Source organism: Eublepharis macularius, chromosome 16, assembly GCF_028583425.1.
Source record: "Eublepharis macularius isolate TG4126 chromosome 16, MPM_Emac_v1.0, whole genome shotgun sequence".
Taxonomy (NCBI): domain Eukaryota; kingdom Metazoa; phylum Chordata; class Lepidosauria; order Squamata; family Eublepharidae; genus Eublepharis; species Eublepharis macularius.
Genome location: NC_072805.1, coordinates 29,561,374 through 29,584,330, shown reverse-complemented (window position 1 = coordinate 29,584,330; position 22,957 = coordinate 29,561,374). Strand labels below are relative to the sequence as shown.

General features: G+C 45.5%; 1 protein-coding gene across 1 annotated transcript in view; it reads left to right on the top strand.

Moving 5' to 3' along the window:
- The first annotated feature begins 476 nt into the window (after window positions 1–476).
- The window catches only part of CDH11 (cadherin 11), a 142,650-nt gene continuing 120,169 nt past the window's right edge, over window positions 477–22,957 (top strand). Inside the window, exon 1 of the mRNA XM_055000354.1 lies at window positions 477–599. The gene's annotated coding sequence lies outside the window, so the exon portion shown is untranslated. The remainder of the gene's footprint in view (window positions 600–22,957) is intronic.

Here is a 22,957-nt window from a genome sequence, read left to right as displayed (position 1 = left end):
GCAGCCGACTGGGCTGAGAGGCCTGCAGACTTCAGGGCTAGGGGCAGGCTGCCTAGAGAGGAGAGTGCCTCTGAGCATGTGCAGATGGCCCATCCTTTGCCACAGGGAGAGGAGGCAGCTAGCTATCCCTTGGAGAGGAGGAGGGAGGGAAGAAGGCCGGCTTTTCCACAGCCTTCTTCGTATACATGCCCAGGCCCCTGAGATGACTTGCTCCACTCCAATTGCACAAGCAGTGGTTGCTTCTCCCCCAGTTGCTCTAGTGGCTGGTTGCCTCCCCACCATTCTGGCTCAAGGGGGGGGGGAATCAGAGGCCTCCCCCATCCGGCAGAGGACAAGCTGGAGGCTCCGGCATTTGCTCCTTCCCCTCCAGCTCCCCTCCTCCCTTCTCCTCCCCTCCCCTCCTCTCTTTGCCCCCTCCCTCCCTGTTTCTAATTCCTTCCACTAGCTCAAAGCCTCATTCAGCCGCCGTTGCCAGTGGAGTGGAATAGGCAGGAGATGCCGCCGCCGCCGCCGCTACTGCGCTTCTAGTTGTGAATGGGACTTGTCCGCTCGCTCTCCTCCAGAGGTGACCCAGGGAGAAGCCCCAGCCGGACGCCCAGGTAAGGACTGGCCAGCCCGCCTGTCTCCCCTTGCCCTCGATTTGGGGCTGTGCGCGTTTCTCGGGAGCGATGCTCTTCGCAGCTTTGATAGAGATGGAAGGGCGGCGCGGGGGGGGGGGGAGATATTGGCTGGGGACGGAGGGGGGAGAGCTGAGAAGTCAGGCTGGTGCAGAGGGGCGATCTGGCCGGGAAAGGTGGCCAGGGCTCTCTCCAGCCCGCTTGAGGGGTGCAGAGGAGGTTTGGGGAAGTCTGGGCGCCGGAGAGTGACCTGCATTCGGAGCCAAAGCTTTGAAGGGGGGACCGCGTTTGGTTTTGGAGAGATGCGGAGTTTCCACTAGGCAGAGGCGAGAGAAATCTGGTCTGCAGGGGCAGAGAGGAACGACTCTCCGGTCCCAGGGGCGCCGAGATTGTGGCTCCTCTTCTCTGGAAAGGCGAGCCGGGGCTTTTCAGGGCTTCGGAGGAAGGCTGGCCGGCTGGCTGCGCGTCAAGCGGCGCGCAAGCCGAGCTGGACCTGGCGATGCCCTCGGCGCGCGTTGCGCAAGAAGCGTTTAGGAGTCTCGCCTGGAAAGCGCGGATTTGGGGCGCTTTGGGGCGCGCGTCTCTCTTCCTGTATCTTTTGGCAAAGCGTCTCTCCGTTGTGCGCATTTGGGGAATGTTCTTTTGGCGATCCAACCGGGAGCAAACGCTCTGCTTTAGATTGCCTCCCGGGGTGGGGGGGATGGAAAAGCATAGGAGTGAGTGAGCAAAGAGCAAGAAGAAAGAAAGGGGGGGGGGACTCTTAAGAGGAGCTTGGTGTTTCCCTTGGGGGAGATGTGTTGGTTGCAAGAGAGACACTTTTATTATTGTTTGGCGACTGGCTGCAGGCAGCAATATTCGCTAGATACACCCATGGAGACCCTTGTATCTCTGCTATAGCTCGGCTGGAAAATGATGCTGCGCCCGGGCTGATCTATAGGTAATCTCTGCCTGAGGGAAGCGGAAATAAATCACGCGTTAAGGCTGCGGGTCCATCTACGGAACGGTCACTTTTCGAAATAAAAAACCCTGCTTCTTGTAGAATCCTCCCAGGAGCCCATATTGCAATCTGACATCACCGTGCAAACAACTTTACCTTTTGGACAGATGCCCGTTTATCATCAGCGCCTTTAAATATTTATTTGGCCAGGAGAGAGCTCGGAGAAGCCAATTGGCATAGACGAGGAAGGGGGGGGGTGGAATCCTCGGTTTTATTTTTTGGTGTTGTTGCTAAAAAGGGCACCGTGCAGTTGTGTGGTACAGTATTTACCCAGCAAGGACAAAGGAATTCCTTTAGCAAAAACAGATGCAGGGGAAAAAATAGCCTCCCATAATTGGTGTGTGTGTGTGTGTAGGGGGGGGGGCAAGAGCCTTTCTCTGCCCTCACATTCCCATGGCTCCTAACTCTCTGGAAAGGACCCGCTTCCTGTTGATTCATTTTGATAGCACAATAATGAATTTCATGGGCCATTGATCCTCTGTTAAGGAATCAAATGATTTTAATGGCTTAGTAATGAAACAGTAAAGGAATAAGGCCACAACGCATCAGCTCAGGGAGACCGGACAGGGATAGCAGGAGGGTTCTTTATTGCTCTTTTTGATGGTCTCTCCCTCGCCTCCCCACGCACACCTTGTTTCTATTTGGTTGGAAACACTTTCCTCGGTGTTGGGGGACGGACGGACATGTAGCACACGTTAAGAGTATATTTGAGGCCTTTGGAGACAATCTCCCGATCAATTAAGATTTGTCAACTAAATAAGTTCTGAATTTGAAGGCTTGACTCCCCAGACGAACCATCTTGTAGGGGTTTCAGCTGCGAAGTGTTGATTCATTTCCCCCCCACTCCGGAATGGGGTGTGTGTGTAGGTTGGACAGGCGCATGATGTTTTCTCATGTGCCGTGCCTCCAGAGCACAGCATCAGCACAGTTCCTAGCCTTGAGAAGAGCAATGAAGTCTGTGTGAGACCATGATACAGACAGATCTGAGGAGCTGAGTTGTAGAATTTATGGGGTTTTTTTCAAAAAAAAAAAAAAGTCCAAGAAAGCTGCTTTGGCAACATTTCAGAACTGGGCACCGCATCACCCCAGTAACCACAAGTTTGAGTTGAGTTTGAGAGCAGTTTAGCCTCGGCAGAGAACAAAGAAGCAAAGTTGGGAAAGAAAACATTTTGGTCCACAAGCTTCCAAACAAAAACAAGCCTTCCTGAGGGAAAAAACCTCACTCTAGATGTATGATTAATGTTTCCCAGTTGCAGTTCTGCCTTATAGGATTTCTATTTATGCGTCCCACCCCCACCCCCATCCCAATAATGCAACCTGAGGAATAGGTTGATGGGAATATGCTATTTTTAGGTTTCTTATCAGTTTTCATCTTTGCAGGAATGCACAAAGTTTGCACATTTTGGGGGGTGAGTGTGTGTGTGTGGGGGTTCATTAGCCCAGGAGCTGTTACAATCAGCGAAAAGGGAGAAGGGAGAAGAAATTGCCTTTACAATTACGGTCGGCAATTTCTCACTTGGGAAAAGAGGCCAGCGCAGAGATGGTCTGACAAAATGAAATTATTTTCTGTTGCATAATTACATATGCACGATGGGACGGCTACAAAGTGATTCTTGAGGATTGTTGATCTTTGGAATTATTTTTATCACCCCCACCCCCTATAAATCATGCCCTTGTACATGTGCCTGGCATTGTGCAATTAGCACATCATTTAGACAAACTAGTAGAGATTAAGGAACATGTTTTGCGATTTGCAATTCCTGGAATATATAGATTCAGAACATCTTAACCAAAGAAATTAAACTGATTTTTTTTTAAATGTGCAACTCTTAAGAATACAGATCTACTCTTTGTATAACAAGGGTCTGTCAGAGAAGATCAGCAAGAAGATCTTGTCGAAATGCAAAAAGAGAGAGAGAGTTATTCAGACTTTTGTTGAGAAAACAATACCCAGCCCTCTCGTTTTACCCATGTTAAAGTCCGTGAAATTAATTTGGTATGGAGCAGTTGATTAAACATTCTGCTTGTGGAAAAGGAAGCCGTGATTTCCTTCAAACAAGTCTTCTTCAATGGTCATGGAACCAAACGCAATAAACTGCTTGGTGGAAGATTATATGCCTGTGTGTAGTTTGATAACAATAGAAAGCACACAGGCTGGTAGACTTTAAACACATCTCATTTCTGGCTCCCCTTCATTTTTTTCACTTTGTTTATAATTGAACACAAATGAATAACTTTTGATGATAGTTTTGGCTCTTCAGTAGGGCCAATCCAGATGTTAAGTTAGGTAGAAATAATACTCCTGATGACTTAACGAATAGGGTGTCATCTAACTTAAATTTCGCTATGGGGAAAATGCTACGGATTCAAATATAGGAACTTTAAGCAAGGATTGTCCGTTTAGATCTAGCTGAAATTGCAATCCGGTACGCACTTGCTGGAGAGTAAGTTCCCTTGAGCTCTGTGGGATTTACATCTGAGTAGACATGCCTAGGCTCAGGCTGCAATGAAAAGGTAGAAATCTTTAAAAAGAGGCTTTAGGGTGAGAAGGGGCTCTCAGTTAAAATGCAGTCTCTTAAAAGCCTCCAGAAAGAATGGTTTTTAGTAGCAAAGAAGCATCTAGCCATTATAAAGTGCCCAGTTTTATTGCACTTGCAATGTTTATGAATTCTTATAAGGTTGTTATTAATAAAGGGCCTTGTGTTTACTGGCTGTAGATGTTTGGTGCCTTGGGCCCTATTAGCAAGAAATCTCTATCCCTGTCTAAATTTAGTAATTATTATTTCTCCAGGAGCTGACACTCGTGGACACTAGAGGGCACTAAAGCTCTTTTTAAAGTTGCTGCTTGCGGCCCAGCTGCTTTGTAGGCCACTGTGAAAAGCTGTTTTGTTACCACCGGCATTGCTGACCCTCTCAGGGGAGACGGAATTCAATCTTGCTACGGTTCGCGCTAACGCTCAAGCAGTTTGTCAGGATTAACATCTTTCAAGCCAGTCTTTCTTGCATTACCTTGAGCGTCACATTATCACCTTGGAGTTCTCTGTGAACTTTGGGGATTCTGTAAACGAAGGCTGTCTGAGGACTGAGCAAAGGTAAGAAGCTGCTTTCTGCAGAATCAGACCCTCAGACTGTGGCTCAGTGGCAGAGCTTCTGCTTTGAGTTCTGAAGGTCCCAGGTTCAATCCCTAGCAACTCCAATAAAAAGGGTCAGGTAGTAGGTAATGCGGAAGATTTCTAGCAGAGTATCCCCGAGAGCCACTGCAGATCAGAGTAAAACAATACTGACCTTGATAGTCCAGTACTTTGACTCAGTAGAAGCCAGCTTCATGCGTGTGAGTATTGTCTGTTCCGACCGGCAACAGCCCTTCCACTGAACCACAGTCCCTTTGGGCGAAATAAACAATTCATGGTGTTGTCATGCCAGACTCGACACATTGCAGCTGTACAGATTCTTAGAGTTGTGCATGTGCATTTCTTCAGTGTCTTTCATGGGAGAATACTTTGACTTCACATACAAATCTAATTTAGATGTAATTTGTGTATTTGCAGTTGGGAGGTAGGGAGGGTAAGTCCTACCTTTTTGACCACATACATGCCGTCCAGATTTAAAGCTAGAGTGTACCCAAGCTGCCCTATACCAAATCAGGCCATTGGTCTTTTTCATGCTCGGTGTTGTCTGTTCTAACTGGCAGGAGCTTTCTCAGGAAGAGTTTCCAACCACCTGCTGCCCTTTAACTGTATGTGCCAGGCTGATTAACCCAGAAAGACAAGGTAATGATCCCAGAACACCCTGTGCGTTGCAAAACAGTCTACCACTGAGATAAAGGCTTTTTCCCTTGCAAGTCCCATGATCTCCAGCATAGCCTTTGGAGGTTGTCAAAGAGGGCACCTCTTTCCTTTTACAACAGCAGAAAATACTGGTTGTCTCCGACCCAGTGTGCTGTTACTTTTAATCTTTCTTCTGAGAAGTAAGGATGGGTCAAACTCTTGGCATGCTTTGGCCTTCTGAACTGAGCGTTGTAGTTTTGACCACAGAAATATTCCCCTTGTGGTGTTATTTTAACGATTCCTCTTGTTGTACCTCATGCTGAAATGGGGGATGATCATGGTTCCATGGATTTGCCTGGAGAATTTTGGGATATAACTCATTGGTCTATATTATGCATCCTCCAAAATGTAGGAAGGTTTCCAAATTAACTGGTGTGTTGAGGAACCCCTGTGCTTCTATCAGGGAACTTGTTGCAAATAGGGTCGCCAGCTCCAAGTTAGGAAATTCCTGGAGATCTGGGGGGTGAAACCTGGAGAAAGTGGGGTTTGGGGAGGGAAAGGACCTTGGCATGGCATAATTCCATAGAGCCCACCCCCAAAAGTAGCCATTTTCTCCAGGTGAACTGATCTCTGTGGCCTGGAGACCAGTTGCAATTCCAGGGGATCTCCAGCCACTACCTGGAGGCTGGCAACCCCAGTTACAAAGGATCCTGGGACATTTTTAGGGCACACACTGGAGACAGAGAGAGAGGGAGGAAAGGCCAGATCTATTGGACTTCACTGTTTGAACACATGAAACTGCCTTATGCCAAGTCAGATGGTTGATCCATCAAAGGTCAGTGTCTACTCAGACTGGCAGTCACTTCCAGGGTTTCAGTCAGAGGTCTTTCATATCAGTTATTGTCTGGTCCTTTTAACTGTGGATGCTGGGACCATCTGCATGTAAAACAGGCTCTTCCACAGACACGCAGAGCCAAGCTACAAGTGACGCCTGACACAGGTTGGACACTTGTCAGCTTCCCTCAAGTTTTGATGGGAAATGTAGGCGTCCTGGTCTTGCAGCTTGGCTCTCCGACTGCTGTCCAATGGACTTTTCAACTGTCACTTGTCCAACATTCCGCCAAGCTGCCTACATTTCCCATCAAAACTTGAGGGAAGCTGACAAGTGTCCAACCTGTGTCATTTGTCACTTGTAGCTTGGCCCTCAGTTCCTCCCCAAGTTTCACTTGTACTTAGAACACACCAGAGAATACTCTGACATTTTCCATGGCTACCTATTTCAGGAGAAGAATGCAGAGTGTTAGAAGACTGGGGAGGAGCTACAGCTCAGTAGCAGTGTACATGACTTGAATCCAGACAGTGGCAGATAATGAGAGAGACTTTTCTTCCTTCTTGAGGCTCTAGAGAGCTGCTGCTAGGCAGGGTAGCAAGATGAAAGAATGGGCTGGTTCAGTAGAAGGCAACTTCATAAGTTCACAGCAGGGGGTGAGCTGGATTTCAGGGCTGCTTGCTTGCCCTTAGTGACATTGATCGAAGCCTGATAAAATTCTAAGCAATTCTAGTATTTTCTGGAACACAATTTTAATTTGTTTTTATCTTTACTGTTTTATTTTGTGTGTCACGGTCAGTGGGTCTCTGAAAAGGCAGCATGTGCACTTTCTAAGTAAACAAATAGAATAAAATTGAAGTAACAATAAATGATGAACATATTCCATGGAAGAGATGCCAGTAAAATGTGGTCTTGGTCTGACCCTGTAGGTAAGGAAGAATAAGGTTAAAACAGTCACAGATGGATCAATGAAATGCCAGGACTTCGGCCCTTTAAAACAGCCATCTTGAGAAAATCCGGATTTTTGTTGTCTCACATTTTTCCGGCATCTTTCAAGATCTGCAAAAAGGTTGATCAAAGTGCTTAATTGTATTGGATGGAAACCTGAGCTGAAGTAGCAGAAATCAATGCCTATGGATTATATAGGAGCAAGTGTTAAGTAACCTCATAGAAAGAAAAAATACAGAGCTTTCCTAAAAAAATCTGCTGTTCCAGTGGAATCCTGATCATTTCAGAAGAAAAGGAAAACCGCACAGCACAAAACATCTGATTCGATGGAGTTTTGTTTTAATTAGCTGAGACTATGACTCAGTTCTCATGTTATATATTTGTGGTTGTTGCAGAGATGTGGAGTCTGAACTGTGTGTGGGAGTTGTGCGCCTGCAGTTGTTCCCTCGTGGCACAGGCTGATTTAAAGCAGAACCACACATTTTCAGTGATTTAATATTGTCCTGCCTTCCCTGATCATGACAATAATTATTTACTGACTGCATATAGCAATTCATGGGCTTTATAGAGGGCAAGAAAAGATGCAGAACCTAAACCTTATTTCTTAAGATCTTCCTTGTACTTTTATTGCCCCCCCCCCACACACACACACCATGATCCCATCCTACACTTACAATGTCATGAGTTATGGAAGAAAAATCTATTTCCAGCACAGCATAAATGGACCATGTTATGGTACTAGGTCGGTAACTCAGGCCAGACCTCACCCTAATTTTCCTAATAAGTTCGCCAACTTCCTGGTGGGGCCAGGAGATCTCTTGGAATTGCAACTAATCTTCAGACTATAGAGATCAGTTCCCCTGGAGAAAATTGCTGCTTTGGAAGGTGGACTCTATGGCTTTATTCTCCACTGAGGTCTCTTCCCTCCTGAAACCTCTCACCCCCTCAGGTTATCTGAAGTATCTGAAGAAGTGAGCTGTGGCTCACAAAAGCTCATATTCTACCACAAATTATGTTAATCTTATAGGTGCTACTGGACTCTTGTTCTTTCCTACTGCTACAGACAGACTAAAATGGCTACCCATCTAACCCCTTAGGTTCTATCTCCATATCTCCTCTAATTTCCCAACTTGAAATTGGCAATCCCAGGGCTCATTTTGAGGGGGAACACACAGGAATGCAGTTCCGGTAGTTCTCCAAAGAGGTCACACCTGGCCCACCTGATTTTCGGCAACTTTGGGCCCATTGTGGCCTGGATTGGGGCCGAAACGGCCAGGATGGGGGCCGAAACAGCCAGGATTGGTCTCGAAATGGCCCAGATCGGGCTTTTGATGTGTAGTGGATCACTTTCCTGTTCAGCAGCGGCCCGATCCTAACCATTTGGGGCCCCTTTTTAGCAATTTTCAGCCCCTTTTTGCCATTTTGGGCCCAATTTCGGTCCTGAATGGCCAGGATTGCGTCCAAAACAGCCAGGATAGGTGATGCCAAGGGGTGTGGCACATGCAAACCAGTTATGCTAATGTCACACTTCCAGTGATGGCAAGGGGTGTGGCATATGCTAATGAGTTATGCTAATGAGTTATGCTAATGAGTTCCTGCAGCTCTTTTTCTACGAAATGGCCCCTGGGCAATCCTATTATGCCCTGCTAAAATGTCCCAGTTCCCCAGCCTTCATGGCCTGTAAGATACCATGCACTAAGAAGCTGACAGTCTTCCAGAAAGAACAAAAGGACAGGAGGCAGTGCTAACAGGAAGAATATGAATTCATATGGGATGCGAGGTGTTGGCGAGTTCGATAGGTTATCAAAATAAAAGCCCTAGGAAAAGGGACCAGTGTTTCTGTGAGCATGTGGAAGTTCTTTACCAATAATTGCTACACTGAGTAGCTAAATCAAAAAGAGTCCAGGAGCACCATTAAGACTAACCAATTTTATTATAGCATAAGCTTTCGAGAATCACAGTTCTCTTCGTCAGATGCATGAAGGGCCAACAGAAACTGGTCAAATATAGAGGAGGAGAGGGGAAGGGGGGAGGAGAGTAGCTAAACACTGAGCTAACTTCTTAATGCCCAGTGGCTGAACAGAACTGAAGGTAGCTGAAGGCAATTAAGTAAAATAGTAGATGTTATTAACGGTTGAATGCAAATATGGAGATGGAGCCATCCATACCTTTTCTCCCATGGAATGTAGTCTTTTGCTTATGGAAGTATCTCTCCCATGGCTGCAAGATCCCTTTTCTATCCAACTCACTGGGTTTCATCATACGTTCCCTTGAATGGCTTCTCCCTGTGTAACTATTAACTTGCCAATCCCAGAACCTACAACCACGAGTTGGTTTATACTTGCACGGTCAACCCTGAAGGACCACTCCAACTGCAGACGCTTTGCATATGAGACCGGATGTTGTAGAAATATCAGCAGAGATGAAATATTCACAGAACTTTTAACCACATCAAACACGATGTTGTTCAGTCCGATTTTGCGTCATTGTGGTATCATTGTAATAAGCAATCATTCGCAACCAGATTTTCGTGTGTGGACAAGGTAATCTTATTGTCAGTGACTGCTCTAGGGCAATGGTTGTGAAATATCCAATGATTAGCAAAGGAAGTCAGTGGGCCAAGCTACACATGACGAAAGACACTTGCCTGGCAAGTGGATTGAGTGGAGGGCAAGTGAACAGGGAGAAATACACTTGCCCTTCAAGTGTCATTTGTCACTTGTAGCTTGGCCCAGAGTCTGCTGTTGGAGTATGTGTGGTGTAGGGGATAAGAGACAGAGCTACAAATCAGAAAGTCCTATTGCACTGAAGTCCTTAGGGGGGCTTAGGGTATCGGCTTTCCAATTCCAGGAGGTTCCAGGATTTGGAGGTGGAGCCTGGGGGTGGTGGAGTTGGGAAGAGACCTCAGTGGGGTGTAATATCATAGAGTTTGCCTTCCAAAGCAGCCATTTTCTCCAGGGGAACTGATCTCCATTGACTGGAGATCAGTTGTAATTCCCAGAGATCCTCAGGCCACACCTGGAAGTTGGCAACCCTATTTAGTGAAGGTGCTCTTTTGTAGTTTCACCCACTCCATCTACAATGTGTTTCTGCCATACAGGGTTACTGAAATTAATTCAGCAAGAGATTGTATCTAGAGTGCCTTGTACATCTGTAATTGTAAAATGGATACAAAATGTTATGTGTGTTACCAATACCAAAATGTTATGTTACCAATACTCAGAATAGGCAACTCTTTAAAATTGTCATATGGATAGCATTTTAGGAATCCAAACTTTTATGTATCACAAACATATTGCAATAGATAAAAATCGAATAACTCCCAGGGTGGTTATGTTAAATAGATGTAAATGTTCTTCCTGTCTTCCCCAGTGATTTATGCTAAATTGTTTCTGAGTGGTGCACACACACACACACACACACACACACACGTGCGCGCGCATACATGCACACACACATAAATGTAATTTGAATTTCTTCCCACAAAAAGCATATCCATAATAGTTTGTGTTGTTCTGAAACAAATTGCCTACATCCTAATTTCAAATATAAGAGTTCACCTCTTACAAAGAATAAGTAACTTACAGTGAAATTCTAGGGTGAGTTATTCCAGTTTAAATCCATTGAAGTCCAGCCATCCTTTCTTTTGCCTCAATGTCTGCCAGGGTTAAAATGGAGGGGTGGGCACACCAGCATCGCACTAACATATGACATCACTTCTGTCAAAAACTAGAAGGGATATCATGCCACTGTGGGTGATGCTCTAAGATTCGCCAAATTCTCTATAGTTTCACAATGGCATTTTGGCAAATTTTAGAGCATCATCCTGGATATCATTTTGCCAGAAGTGATGTTCTGTGACAGCATTACATGGTACATCTATCCCCACCTCCAAATCTGGGCATTACTTTTCAGTGTTCTAATTTGGAACAGTATTGTAGCCTTAGATCAGCATCAATGCCTCTAAGAGCTAGGCAATAAATTTCATTTGGTATCTTATCTAGCCGCTTGTCTAGTCTGGATGATACAATCACTAAGGGGAGTATTCTGCTTTCACATGGCGTATTTGTTGGCATGTTGATTTGGTAGCTTGCTGCCTCTAGTACTCTATGAAGATCTTGATGTTCTCTATTTAGTCTGTGGCATTTTTAATATTTGCTTATGCTCAAGGTGTGTGTGTGTGTGTGCGCGCGCGCACATGTGCATATGCATGCAGCTTGTAGAATCTGCCAGCCGTGGTGTTCAGATTCTAAACCATCTGAATTTGGTTTAGTGGTTAAGGGCATCAGGACTAGAGATGGGCATGATCTGAATTACGATTGCAAACCCCCCCACCCCGATTTTGGCGTTTTCGCCATCGTGACTCAGCTAATCGGTTCTGTCTATGGCAACCGATCCAGCCGTCGGGAGTTTGCTAGTTCGGGACTTGATCGGATGGGTCAGTTTCTGTTCAGAATTGCAGACACTCTGGCACTAGTAATTAATTCCCAGGGCAACGGAGTCAGGAAATGAGCTGTGTTTGCCCTCCTTCTGTCGCCCTCAAAACACGAATGGAAGCCCAGCTTTCCTTGATTAGCAGGCTTCCTTCCAAACACGGAGCAGCAACCCAGGGGAGGGAGGGGGAAGGGGGTGGACACAAAGGAAAGGCAAAAGGCAGCGCAGGAGGCTGGGAGGCCACCCACGCCGTTCGCCTCTCCCCAGGACAAGGGGTGTGTGGGCAAGCCAGCCTCCCCTTGTACAGGGGAAAGGCAAAAGGCAGCACGGGAGGCTGAGAGGCCACCTGCACCATTTTGCGGGGCAGGTGAATGACGCGGGCAGCCTCCAAGCCACTCGCGCTGCTGGCAGCTCCGCAGTGCACCAGGACAGCTGGCTTGCTGTGTGGGCAGGGGCGACTCAGGACTCGGAGCGTGTGCGCGTGCAACAGCCTGACTACGGTTGCTCTGGGCGCTGGCCTCCCCGATTCCTGATTTCAGACCGGAAACGAGACTTAATCGGTTACCGGGAACCTGCATTCGGCGGCAGCCCAGATCCACGAACGGCTAGATCAGAATTTTTGGGGGGATAGTGCCCATGTCTAATCAGGACTCTAATCTGGAGAGCCAGGTTTGATTCCCCACTCCTCCACTTGAAGCCAGCTGGATGACCTTGGGTCAGTCACAGCTCTCCCAGAGCTCTCTCAGACCATAGGGTTTTTGTTGTGGGGAAAATAATAACCTACTTTGTAAACCACTCCAAGTGGGCATTAACATGTCCTGAATGGTGGTATATAAATTGCATGTTGTTGTTGTTGATATTTATCTAATCATCTGTGTGACTATGGTGGCCATCCAGTGCTGGCATTCAAAACTTCATTTAGAAAGCAATGACTAATGGGCAGGGTTTCCAGCTCCAAGTTGCAAAATTCCTTGAGATCTGGGGAGTGAAACCTGGAGAAAGCGGGGTTTGTGGAGGGAAAGGACCTTGCCATGGCATAATTCCATAGAGTCCACCCCCAGAAGTAGCCATTTTCTCCAGGTGAACTGATCTCTGTGGCCTGGAGACCAGTTGCAATTCTGGGAGATCTCCAGCCACTACCTGGAGACTGGCAACCCTACTAATGGGATATGACAACTTTGCAGCTCTGAGAGAGGGGTAGGGTGGGAAACACATTGTGATGGAAAGGTTTCTTTTTTAAAAAATCCTTTACGCCACACAATTCATATTATTGTCTGCAACAATCAATGCACATGCAACATTTTTTTTTGAGGTTCAAAACACAACTGAAGGTTTATTTACAGTAGGTAAAGTCAGAAGGCAGGTAGGCAGGTATTTGAACTGAAGAAACAGAAAGGATTTTGTACAGAAACTTCACTGGTGTGAGGCACAAAACACTTGGAATAACACTAGGTTGCTGGCTTCTTTCAGAGGTTGACACTGCTTCACAGATGTTACACTTTATGTACTCAAACACAAACACAGCACAGCTTTCCCTCCTCTCCAGACTTAAAGGTGCTCCACTGAGACAAACCCTTCCTAGATACTGGGCAGGTGTTATAGTTATGAGCTATAACCCTGTTCCTGGCACTGAAGGGGAGACTCCTCTCTACCCACTTCCTTGGCCCACTATAATTCCCAGATGTCTCAGTTCTAAGCAGGAGTTAGTGCTGGTTTTTCCCACTTTAGTCCTAGGACTAAAAGTGTTCCACAAACATCATTTCCTCTCACAGAGGATTCTCTGGCTGACCCTCTCTGGTCCAAAGCCAGGCTCCAACTCCCTTTCACTCCCTTGTTTCCCCTCCAACTCCAACTGACAGCTTCCCCCAACATTCCATCCCCATGCACATGCAACCTATGATCATATCAATGCCAAGCAGGCTTTTGGTGAATGTGTCATCTAGACTAGACCCTATTTATTTTTCAATCTGATTTGGTATTCACTATAAATAATAATTTCCCCACCATATCTGCTCCCCCTTTTAAACAATATTTTCATGCATGCTTCCAGGGTGGTTGTTTGCTGATCATAACATGACATGTGACTAGAGGTGGGCATGAACCGAAAAACGGACCAAAATTTGAGACAGATTGGTTTGGTGTTCGCAAACAGGCAGGTTGCGGGACATGCATTTTTCATAGACACGACAACTTTTGGGCAGGTCTGTTGGTCTGTTGGACCATGAAACCAGACATCCCAGTGCTGAACAATCAATTCCCTAGGCAACGTAGGGGAGCCGCCTGCAGACCTTTTGCTGCTTTTGGAACACACCAATCTTAGCCCTGAAAATCTTAATAGGTAGCTCTGGCTGCCAACTAGAGCTCTTCCATTATTCTCTATGAGAGCAAGTAGTATATATAACACCCAGTGCTGAGCCATGATTTCACTTTCCAGCTGGTTACCAAGGGCGGAACTGCTTGTTGCAGAAGTTTTTCGGATTGTGCAAGAGGGAGGCTTGGGGTTTGTGCTGCAGCAAGGCCCGGGGAGAAAGCTTAGTGGGCTTCCTTCGCTGAGGGCTCACTCTTCTGTTTAATTTTTTTTAATTTCAATTCTTATTTGCGTGCGGGGTGGTGGGCTAGCTTTGGGCTCTGCCCCAACCCAGTTTCAGAGCTGCAGTAAGTCTCTGGGTGCAAGCTTACTCTTCTGTTTCATTTTTTTCCTTTCAATTTTTATTTGAATGTGGAATGGTGGGCTAGGGCTTGAACCTGAGACTTTCTGTATGCCAAGCAGATCCTCTACCACTGAGCCATGCCTCCTCCCACAACAGCTTCCATAACTGTTTTTAGAGGGTTGCCAACCTCTAGATGGGTCCTAAAGATCCCTGGGAATTACAACTGATCCCCATATGACAAAGATCTCTTTCTGGAGAAAATGGCTGCTTTTGGCATTATATCCCATTGAGGTCCCTCCCCTCCCCAAATCCCACCCTCCCCAGACTCCACGCTTAAAGCTTCTGGGATTTCCTAAGCCAGAACTGGCAACCAGTAGCAGTTAAGAGCAGCAGGACTCTAATCTGGAGAATTGGGTTTGATTCCCCACTCTTCTGCTTGAAGCCAGCCAGGTGATCTTGAGTCGGGCACAGCTCCCTCAAAGCTCTCTCAATCCCACCCACCTCACAGAGTGATTGTCGTGATGATAATAATAAGAGACTTTGGGTGTTAAGATGTCCTGAAGGGCAGTAAATAAATCAAATGTTGTTGTTGTTGTTGTTTTATAACCCTAGGTTTTGTTCCCATCTCACTGGAATATTGTAGGGGGAATGTAAGAGTACTCAGAAATCTTAAGGAAAATATCACGAATGATGGGGATAGCCTCTTTTTTGTGACAGTTTGGTGGTTTTAACACTTTTTACACTTGTTTTTACACTTGTTTCTATAGAAACAAGTTTAAAATATATGAAGTTTTCCACATCTCCTCTATTGAAGTACTTTGTACATTTTGCAAGTTGTTTGACTCTGCCACCTTGGGAACTTAATGTATCGTATATATTTGCATGGTTGGAAACTCCAGTTATAATAGTTCTCACTTGCCATTAAGCACAGAAGAAGAGAACTTTACAGAGAGGAAATGACAGACTGTAGGATCAAGTCATTTTTGATACGAAACCCACCCTAGCTTCTTCCCCTCTGATACTCTGATCTGAATTGGAATTATTCTAGTTAATTTAATTGCAACTATTTTAGATAATAACATGGTAGCCCTCTAGAATTTCTAGTCAATTGAATCTCCGCACCAAGGTAAAATCAAATCGGATTTGGCATTTTTGAAAACGGCATCGAACAATAATATTGCCATGATATCGTCTCTACTTTTCATGCCCAAATGGACTCTGGAAATTCACTGCTTTAAACGTGCAGTCTGCATACACTCGTATGTGAGGAATTGCACTAATATAAGTTTAATTTCCCAATCAAATTGGACAAGAAATTGAGCTGGGCTGAAATAATCAACACTATCGCAAAAAGGCCAGGGCCGACACTGACAAAGATGAGGCAGATGCTCGTTTTCGTGACCTTGGCACTTCAGAGTTGGGGGGGGGGGACTGTTTGCTGGAGTTTGAAAAGGGCATTCTCTGTTATCGTTTCAGTGAAGCCAGTTGACTATCAGATTTATTTAGACAGAAAGGTCTTTCAAAGGAGTGTTATTTATCAAGTTTGCGGGTTGTTTTTTAAATTGCTTGATTTTTGTCTTGTATTGTCTTGCTCTTAAATGGTTTTAAATGGACCTGATTCAGAGAAATATTTGGCATCTCTGCAGCCCATTTAACGTGCCAGGTATTTTAGCATGACTTGTCTTGGAATCCTTACAATAACTCTGAAGGGTAGGTTCATGGTACTGGTATTCCCTGGTAGATGGTGGTGAGGAATTGAGGTTTGGGGGGAGGGTGTTTAATGCCACCTAGTGGGTTTGTGATTCCTATTTTGGGTTTCCTGATTTGTATATAGCTCTCTTAGATTCTCTCTACATGAGACATCTGACATGTGAAGAACACATTTTGAGGGATGCCATGTTAGCCAGGAAAGGTAGTTTTAAAAGACAGAGCTGGTGGCAGGGCAAAGGCTTTGCTATACCTTGGAGCTGTGTGAAGGGGCTGTGAAATGCCAGAAGGGAAATTTCAGCCCATAATAACCACTCCAGGTCCAAGCCTGGCTGTAGAAGGCAGCTCCAGTCCATTTCCATTCTTTGCTGCCCTCTAGTTGCCATTCCACACAGTTTTTGACTGGAAACATGAAATTGACTGAGTCTTTTGAGAGGTGAAGATGGAATTAACAAACTCTTTGAGGAGCGATCTCTGCTGGCATTGTCTTTTTAAACTACGCTTCCTGGCTAACATTGAGCCTCTCTACACTTGAAGGACATGTGCTGAAGTGTCTCATGTAGAGAGACTCTTAGTCAATAGGCTGTGCAAGATCAAAGGTTTGCTCCCCTCCCACACCTGTTCACCACTGAAGTAAGTCCCATTGAAATCAATTACTTATTTTTTCCCCCAGCATTTCCAGCTTTAAAAATCTAGTTCTTCTTACAAAGAGCAGAGGGCAGCAGCCATGGTTTTCTATACCTCCATGTAATCTTCACAATAATCCTGTTAGGTGGGGTTGCCAGTTCCAGGTTGGGAGATTCCTGGAGGTTTAGGAGTGGAACCTGGAGAAGGCAGAGTTTGGGGAGAGGAGGGACCTCAGCATGGTATAATGCCACAGAGTCCACCCTCCAAAGCTGCCGTTTTCTCAAGAGGAAACTTTTCTCCAGAGGAAACTGGAGCTGCCTTCTACAGCCAGGCTTGAACTTGGAGTGGTTATTATGGGCTGAAATTTCCATTCTGGCATTTCACAGCCCCTTCGCACAGCTCCAGAGGAACTGATCCAGATGCCTGAAGATCACTTGTGATTATAGGAGATCTCCATCCACCACCTGGATGCTGGTAGTTTAGACTGAAGGAGAACAACTGGCATAGAGTCCCTCAACAAGTTTCACAGATTTGTGCCAAGGTTTTAGTCCAACACTTTCAATTGCCTCACTATTCTCGTTTTTCTCTTTAGCCCCATTCCAATAAGATTGCCTTTAAGGAAGGAAATGTTACCAAACATGATCAAATGGAGGGTCCATTGGTCTCATTTCAAACAGCTAAAATGATAATGTTCAGTTGATTTAGTAGATTTAAGAAGTAATGTGGTTGGGGGCACAGGGAGTCCAGGGTCGATTCCAGACGGGCACAAATAGAGCGAGTGCTTTCGCTTTTTCAGCGACCTCACTTGTAAAAACCCGCAATTTCCCGTCCCGGCTTACCTGCGGTCCATGGCGCTCAGTTGCGCTCTATAAGCGGACAGTGAGAACGCGGTATTGCGGGTTTGCACACTTCTGAACGCTTTGTCGCCACAGAGAGGCCCTCCCCTTTCCCTCCTTTCTTTGCCGGCTGGCCGGCAACAATATTCCTTTTTTTTTTTAAACCGGGCGCCATTTGCGCAGTCACATGTTTGCGCACATCGAACTGCGCAAATGTGCACAAATGCACAAAAGCGCACAAAAGTCAATGCTGCATATTCGCATACCTGCACGTTTGCGCATTTGCGCAAAACACGTAATTTTTTAAAAAAAAAAAAAACGAAATGCGAACGAATGAAGTCCCCTGACGTCAACTGTGACAGGGAGGAAACAACCAATCCCGGGTACCTCAGTTGGCCGTGCGAACATCCGGAAGTGGGATGGCACGGCACGCTGTGAGACAAAGCGGATGGAGACGAAAGTGAATGCGTGGCCAGTAAGTGATTATTTCCGCAGAAAAACCGCAATTTCTGGCCATCTGGGCCGATTCCAGATGGCCCTCCGCATCGCGAAATGTCGTGCGTCGTCGTGCGTCGTCGCGCAGAAAACGCGAAATATCACGTCGTCGTGCAAAACTCGCGCGAGAAAACACGATATTTTGCGTTTTCTGCGCGACGACGCGCGACGACGCGCGACGTTTCACGATGAGGAGGGCCGTCTGGAATCGGCCCTGGAATCGGCCCAGGAAACTGAGTAGATGGATCAAGGGTCCAACTTGATAGAAGGCAACTTTTATATGCAGCCAGCCCTTTTGTTAGCAGTCAGAACCTCCCTCTGTTTGAATGTGGAAGGTGGTTGCTTTTTCCTTTCTGCCATTTCCCTTCACATTTTTCTGTGCTGGTTTGTTTGTTTCCACTGATCTGGGTAGATTTATGCCTGTCAAACTCATGCACACACACAAGCCAAAAAAAAAAATTAGCAGAGTTTCTTTATGCAGGACACCTGGGGCTTTCTATCTATATATTTCAGCAGGGAATAGAAATTGAAGTTGCAGGAGCCATGCCACTAGTCACAGGTTATAAATGTTGCAACAGGCAATGAAAAATGCCTTTGGAAATGAAAACAAAGTCAGAGCATACACAACATAAATGAAATCATTAGGCTCTTCCCACCTGCATACATTTATCTCTAAATGGATACCACCAGGCCAGGTTTCTGAGATTATGAAGCCATTAGCAAAATGAAAGAGGGTTTTTTGTGTGTCTGTTGAGTGCACAACCACTGGTATGACATTAAAACAATTTGTTTTGTATGTTGGTAGGATCCCACCAGCTTCCCTGCTGGTGAAAAAGGAAGGGAGTGTTCCTTTTGACCTCCAAAAGAGGCTATGCTGAAGATCATTGGTAGGTTTACCAGATTGCCCGTCATGGCCAGTATCCCAGCTCCCAGCTCCGACCACTGCTTTTTCCTCCAGTGGGAGCAAAAATGGGGATGGGAAACGATGTCACTTCCAGTTGTACCCAGAAATGACATCACAACTCTCTAGGAGTTCTCCAAATCCTTATGGTTTTTACCAGTGCTTCTTTTTTCTTTTTAAAGAGGTGCTGGTAGTCATGATGTTTTCTACTCTCAGCCCAAGTCCCAAATGTCTAAGAGCTACACTGGCACATATACCTTGAAAAAGGCCCTGGTTTTTACTGCAGAGATTGGTTTGCGAAATTCCTAGAGCATCGTGATATCACTATCAGATCCAACATTGCATGACATTGCTCTGTCCCATTTTTGCTACTAGCTGGCTGGCTGCCAGACCTATTCATTGGACGTGAGTGGAAAAAAGCCTTGTGTGTTGGGGGTTACAGTAAGGAGGGAAATTGGGTCAGATTTAGTGGGGGGAAACAGCTGGATCAAACCCATTTTAATCTGGACTGATGCATTATGTGTGTGATTTTTTTCAGGGAAGGGTTTTTTTTGCCATGGGTCCTGGGGTCCCTATCTTGTGTGCAAGCCTATTACCATGATATAGTCTATTTCAGTAATGGAATAAACATTTTTTATTTCCTGTCTCATGAATGGAATAGGATTGCACTTATGTTTAGGAGGGGCTTGTTAGAAGATACTACCAGGTCCAAAGAAATGATGCATAGAGTGGGTGCATAGGGAGATTACAGTTTTGGTGAACTGCTTTCGCTTAGCCTTCCAGGACCACCCATAAGCCATGCACTATGATTTTTTTAAACAAATGAACACAAAGCCACATTTGCCTTGTTATACTTGTTTCTGACAATTCTTTCCCCCAGCCTTCTTTGGAAGCTCAGAGGAACCAAGGAGATTTGACCAGCATACTGTCACCCATAGTGCTCAGTCCCTGGCACAGGGAAAACCCCAAGCCAGGTGTACTAACAACAGTCTTCGCTTTCTAACTTCTCCCCAGCATTGAACAGTCAGAGGTATTCTTGAAAGTCTACTAGAAACAACTTCTTTGGAAATGTGCTTAGGATTGCAGCTTGCATGTCGGACAGTCAGAAATAGGACAGCTTGCCGTCCTACATGTCTGTGCTCCAAACTGAGTTTAATAGGCTTGTATAGGAATGCTGCCTTAATTAGTGCCACGGAAAACAGATGCGCAAGAACACTGCAGGTTGTGAAGCTGCCCGTCACATAGAGTTTCCAGCTAATTAACTTGTGCACACACCTTGCTATAATATCTACCGTATATTCCTTTTGATGAGTGCAGTTCACTTAAGCAGAAAGAGGGAAGTATCGGACAGTTCTGAGGGCTCAGGTTGAAGAGCAAAGTGCCGAGGTGTTGGTGGTTAACCTCAAGTGTGACTGATACACAGCATCTGGGGCTATTACTAGAGAAGGAGGAGGAAGAATTGATTAGCAATAACACACTTCATTAACACTCCACTTTCTCAATCATTGTAATTGTGACTCTTCTTTTTTATTAAAAAAAAGAGGGGGGGTAGGAAAGATTTTGTTTCAACCCAATCAATCTAATGTGTTCAAATTTACATAATTTCTTCTTCATTGCATTTATAAAACAGCATGATTTTTTTAAAAAAAATTACATTGTCTGCATAATCTAAAGTGCTAAGAGCACAAGGTTTATTCTTGACATTTGGCATGTGATTGCATAATGCGGTGATACGGAATCTACTCCTCACCTTCCCTAATGATGGAAGATATTTAGTAGGATCCGATGATTGCTTATCACTAAGTGGAATACTGCTTTGATTTTGATAGTTCAGGTAAGCCCAATCTGGCCAGATCTGGGAAGTTAAGCAGAGTCAGCCCTAATTAGTACTTGAATGTAGTGATGGGGGTAGGGTTGCCAGGTCCCAGTGTGCATGATGATGTCACTTCCTGGAAGTGACGGGTCAAAGGACAGCCCGGCGTGTGCTCCCACGCTTGCCAAAGGGCTGAATCACCCTGCACCCTGTGGGCTCGATTTGGCCTGAAACGGGCCTGTTTCAGGGCATGGGACCACACTACGGTGGGACACAGGGACATGCCGCACCACTGGGGGGGTGCTCCAGGGGGGGTGACCCCCGCTGGCCAGGTAAGTGGGGTTGGGAGGGAGGAGGTGGGAACAAGGGATCCCCCACCCTGGGCGGGGGGATGGCAGCCCTAGCTGGGGGGCAGGGAGCAGAGGAGTACTCACATGTGTGGTCCCATGCTCCCCCATTACACCAGAAAAAGACATCATTTTCCAATGGTTCAGGGAATCTGTGGCTTGCACTGAAGCCATATTAATTAAAATCATCCGTTTTGAAGCAATTTTTAATGAAATGGGCTTCAGCACAAAATGCAGCTCCTCCATTGTGTCGGAAAATGATGGGGGAGTGTGGAAGTGCATGCTTCTTCCCCATCTGTGCCTTTCCACCTGCCAGCCAGGTAAGTGGAGCCAGGAGTGGCGAAGGGAGGTGGGGATATGGCAAACCTACTTGGATGGGAGACCATCAAGGAAGACCAGGGTTGCTACACAGAAGCAGGCAGTGGCAAACCACCTCTGTTTGTCTCTTGCCTGAAGACCCAATGGGGTGTGTGTGTCACCATAAGTTGGTTGTGACTTGATGGTACTTTATACACACACAAGTAGAATAGCCTTCCCCTGATGGAAGGCACATTTCTGTATTGAAGGATGACTCCTTCCTTCAAAGGAAGCATAAAGCAGTCATTACATCCAATCCATTAACTGCAAACCTGAGGCCTCATTCAGCAATGTGGTTTAGGGCTTAGAGTGTTGGACTAGGACCCCATTAAAGTCCTAAATACACATTAAGTTTTGCATCAGCCTTCCTCTGCCTCACCCCCCCCCCCCCCGGCCAGGTGCAGATGATCAAACATCCTAGTTCTGTGCTGGGAAACATAGACCATAGACTGGAAAACAAAGACCAGCAGGAGAAACAGTGGAGTACATGACGTCACTTCTGGCAAAAAGAGAAGGGACAGAGTCTATCTACCATGACTGTGCTTCCTCAGCATGTAAGTCTATAATTCCACTTTAGAACGTAAAGGATTTATGTTGGAGTTGGACAATCACATGAAGTGTGTATTGGCAACAGGGACGGCTCTTCCGCTTTATCCTGATTTAAAGGAAACATCTACTCCCACCTATGCATGTACCCTCTCCCCTTCTCATTTGTATAAGTTTATGCATAAAACAAAAAGGTCAGAGATATAAATTATACTTGTTAGCTTTGCTGATTAGGGTCAAACTATTTTTTTTTAACATAAGTGCTTAAGAAGATTTTGGTGCATTTCTGCGACAGTAAAATAATTTTTTTACAAATATTCATGACGTCTGTCGAGGACTAAAGCGTTACGTGTACGGATCAATATAATCCACCCTAAGACTTGTGCCCCTGTAGTCTGCAGATAAGCACAAATTCAGGGATAGCCAAAGCTCTGCAAAAGTATACATAGGAACATGTCACTCTCATTAGCTTTCCTCCTTCTCTTCTCAAAGAAAGAAGGATAAAAAAGAATCCTTGCTGGGCTTTTGGATTCTGCTGAGAGAGCCATAGATCCTGACAAGACCCCCTGTTGATAAAATCATATAGGTGGCATGGTACAGCCCAATCTTGTCAGATATCAGAAGCTAAGCAGGGTCAGTACTTGGATGGGCAACCACCAAGGACATCTTTGCAAAGGAAGGCAATGACAAATCATGTCTGCTTCTCACTTGCTTTGAAAGCCCCTTGCTGGGGTCAGCATAAGTCAGTTGAGACTTATGTATATATATGTATATGTATATGTATATGTATATGTATATGTATATGTATATGTATATGTATATGTATATGTATATGTATATGTATATGTATATGTATATGTATATGTATATGTATATATGTGTGCGTGCGTGCGTGCGTGCGTGTGTGTGTGTGTGTGTGTGAGAGAGAGAGAGAGAGAGAGAGATTTGGAGCCAGTGAATTGGTATGAAGCAGAGTTATCTCTCTCTTCCTACTGGAGCCCTCCCAAATCCACTCTTTTGAGTCAAAGGATCCTTTAGAATGGCAAAGGGAACTGCAACTGGAAAAGAGCAATGGTAACATTCAT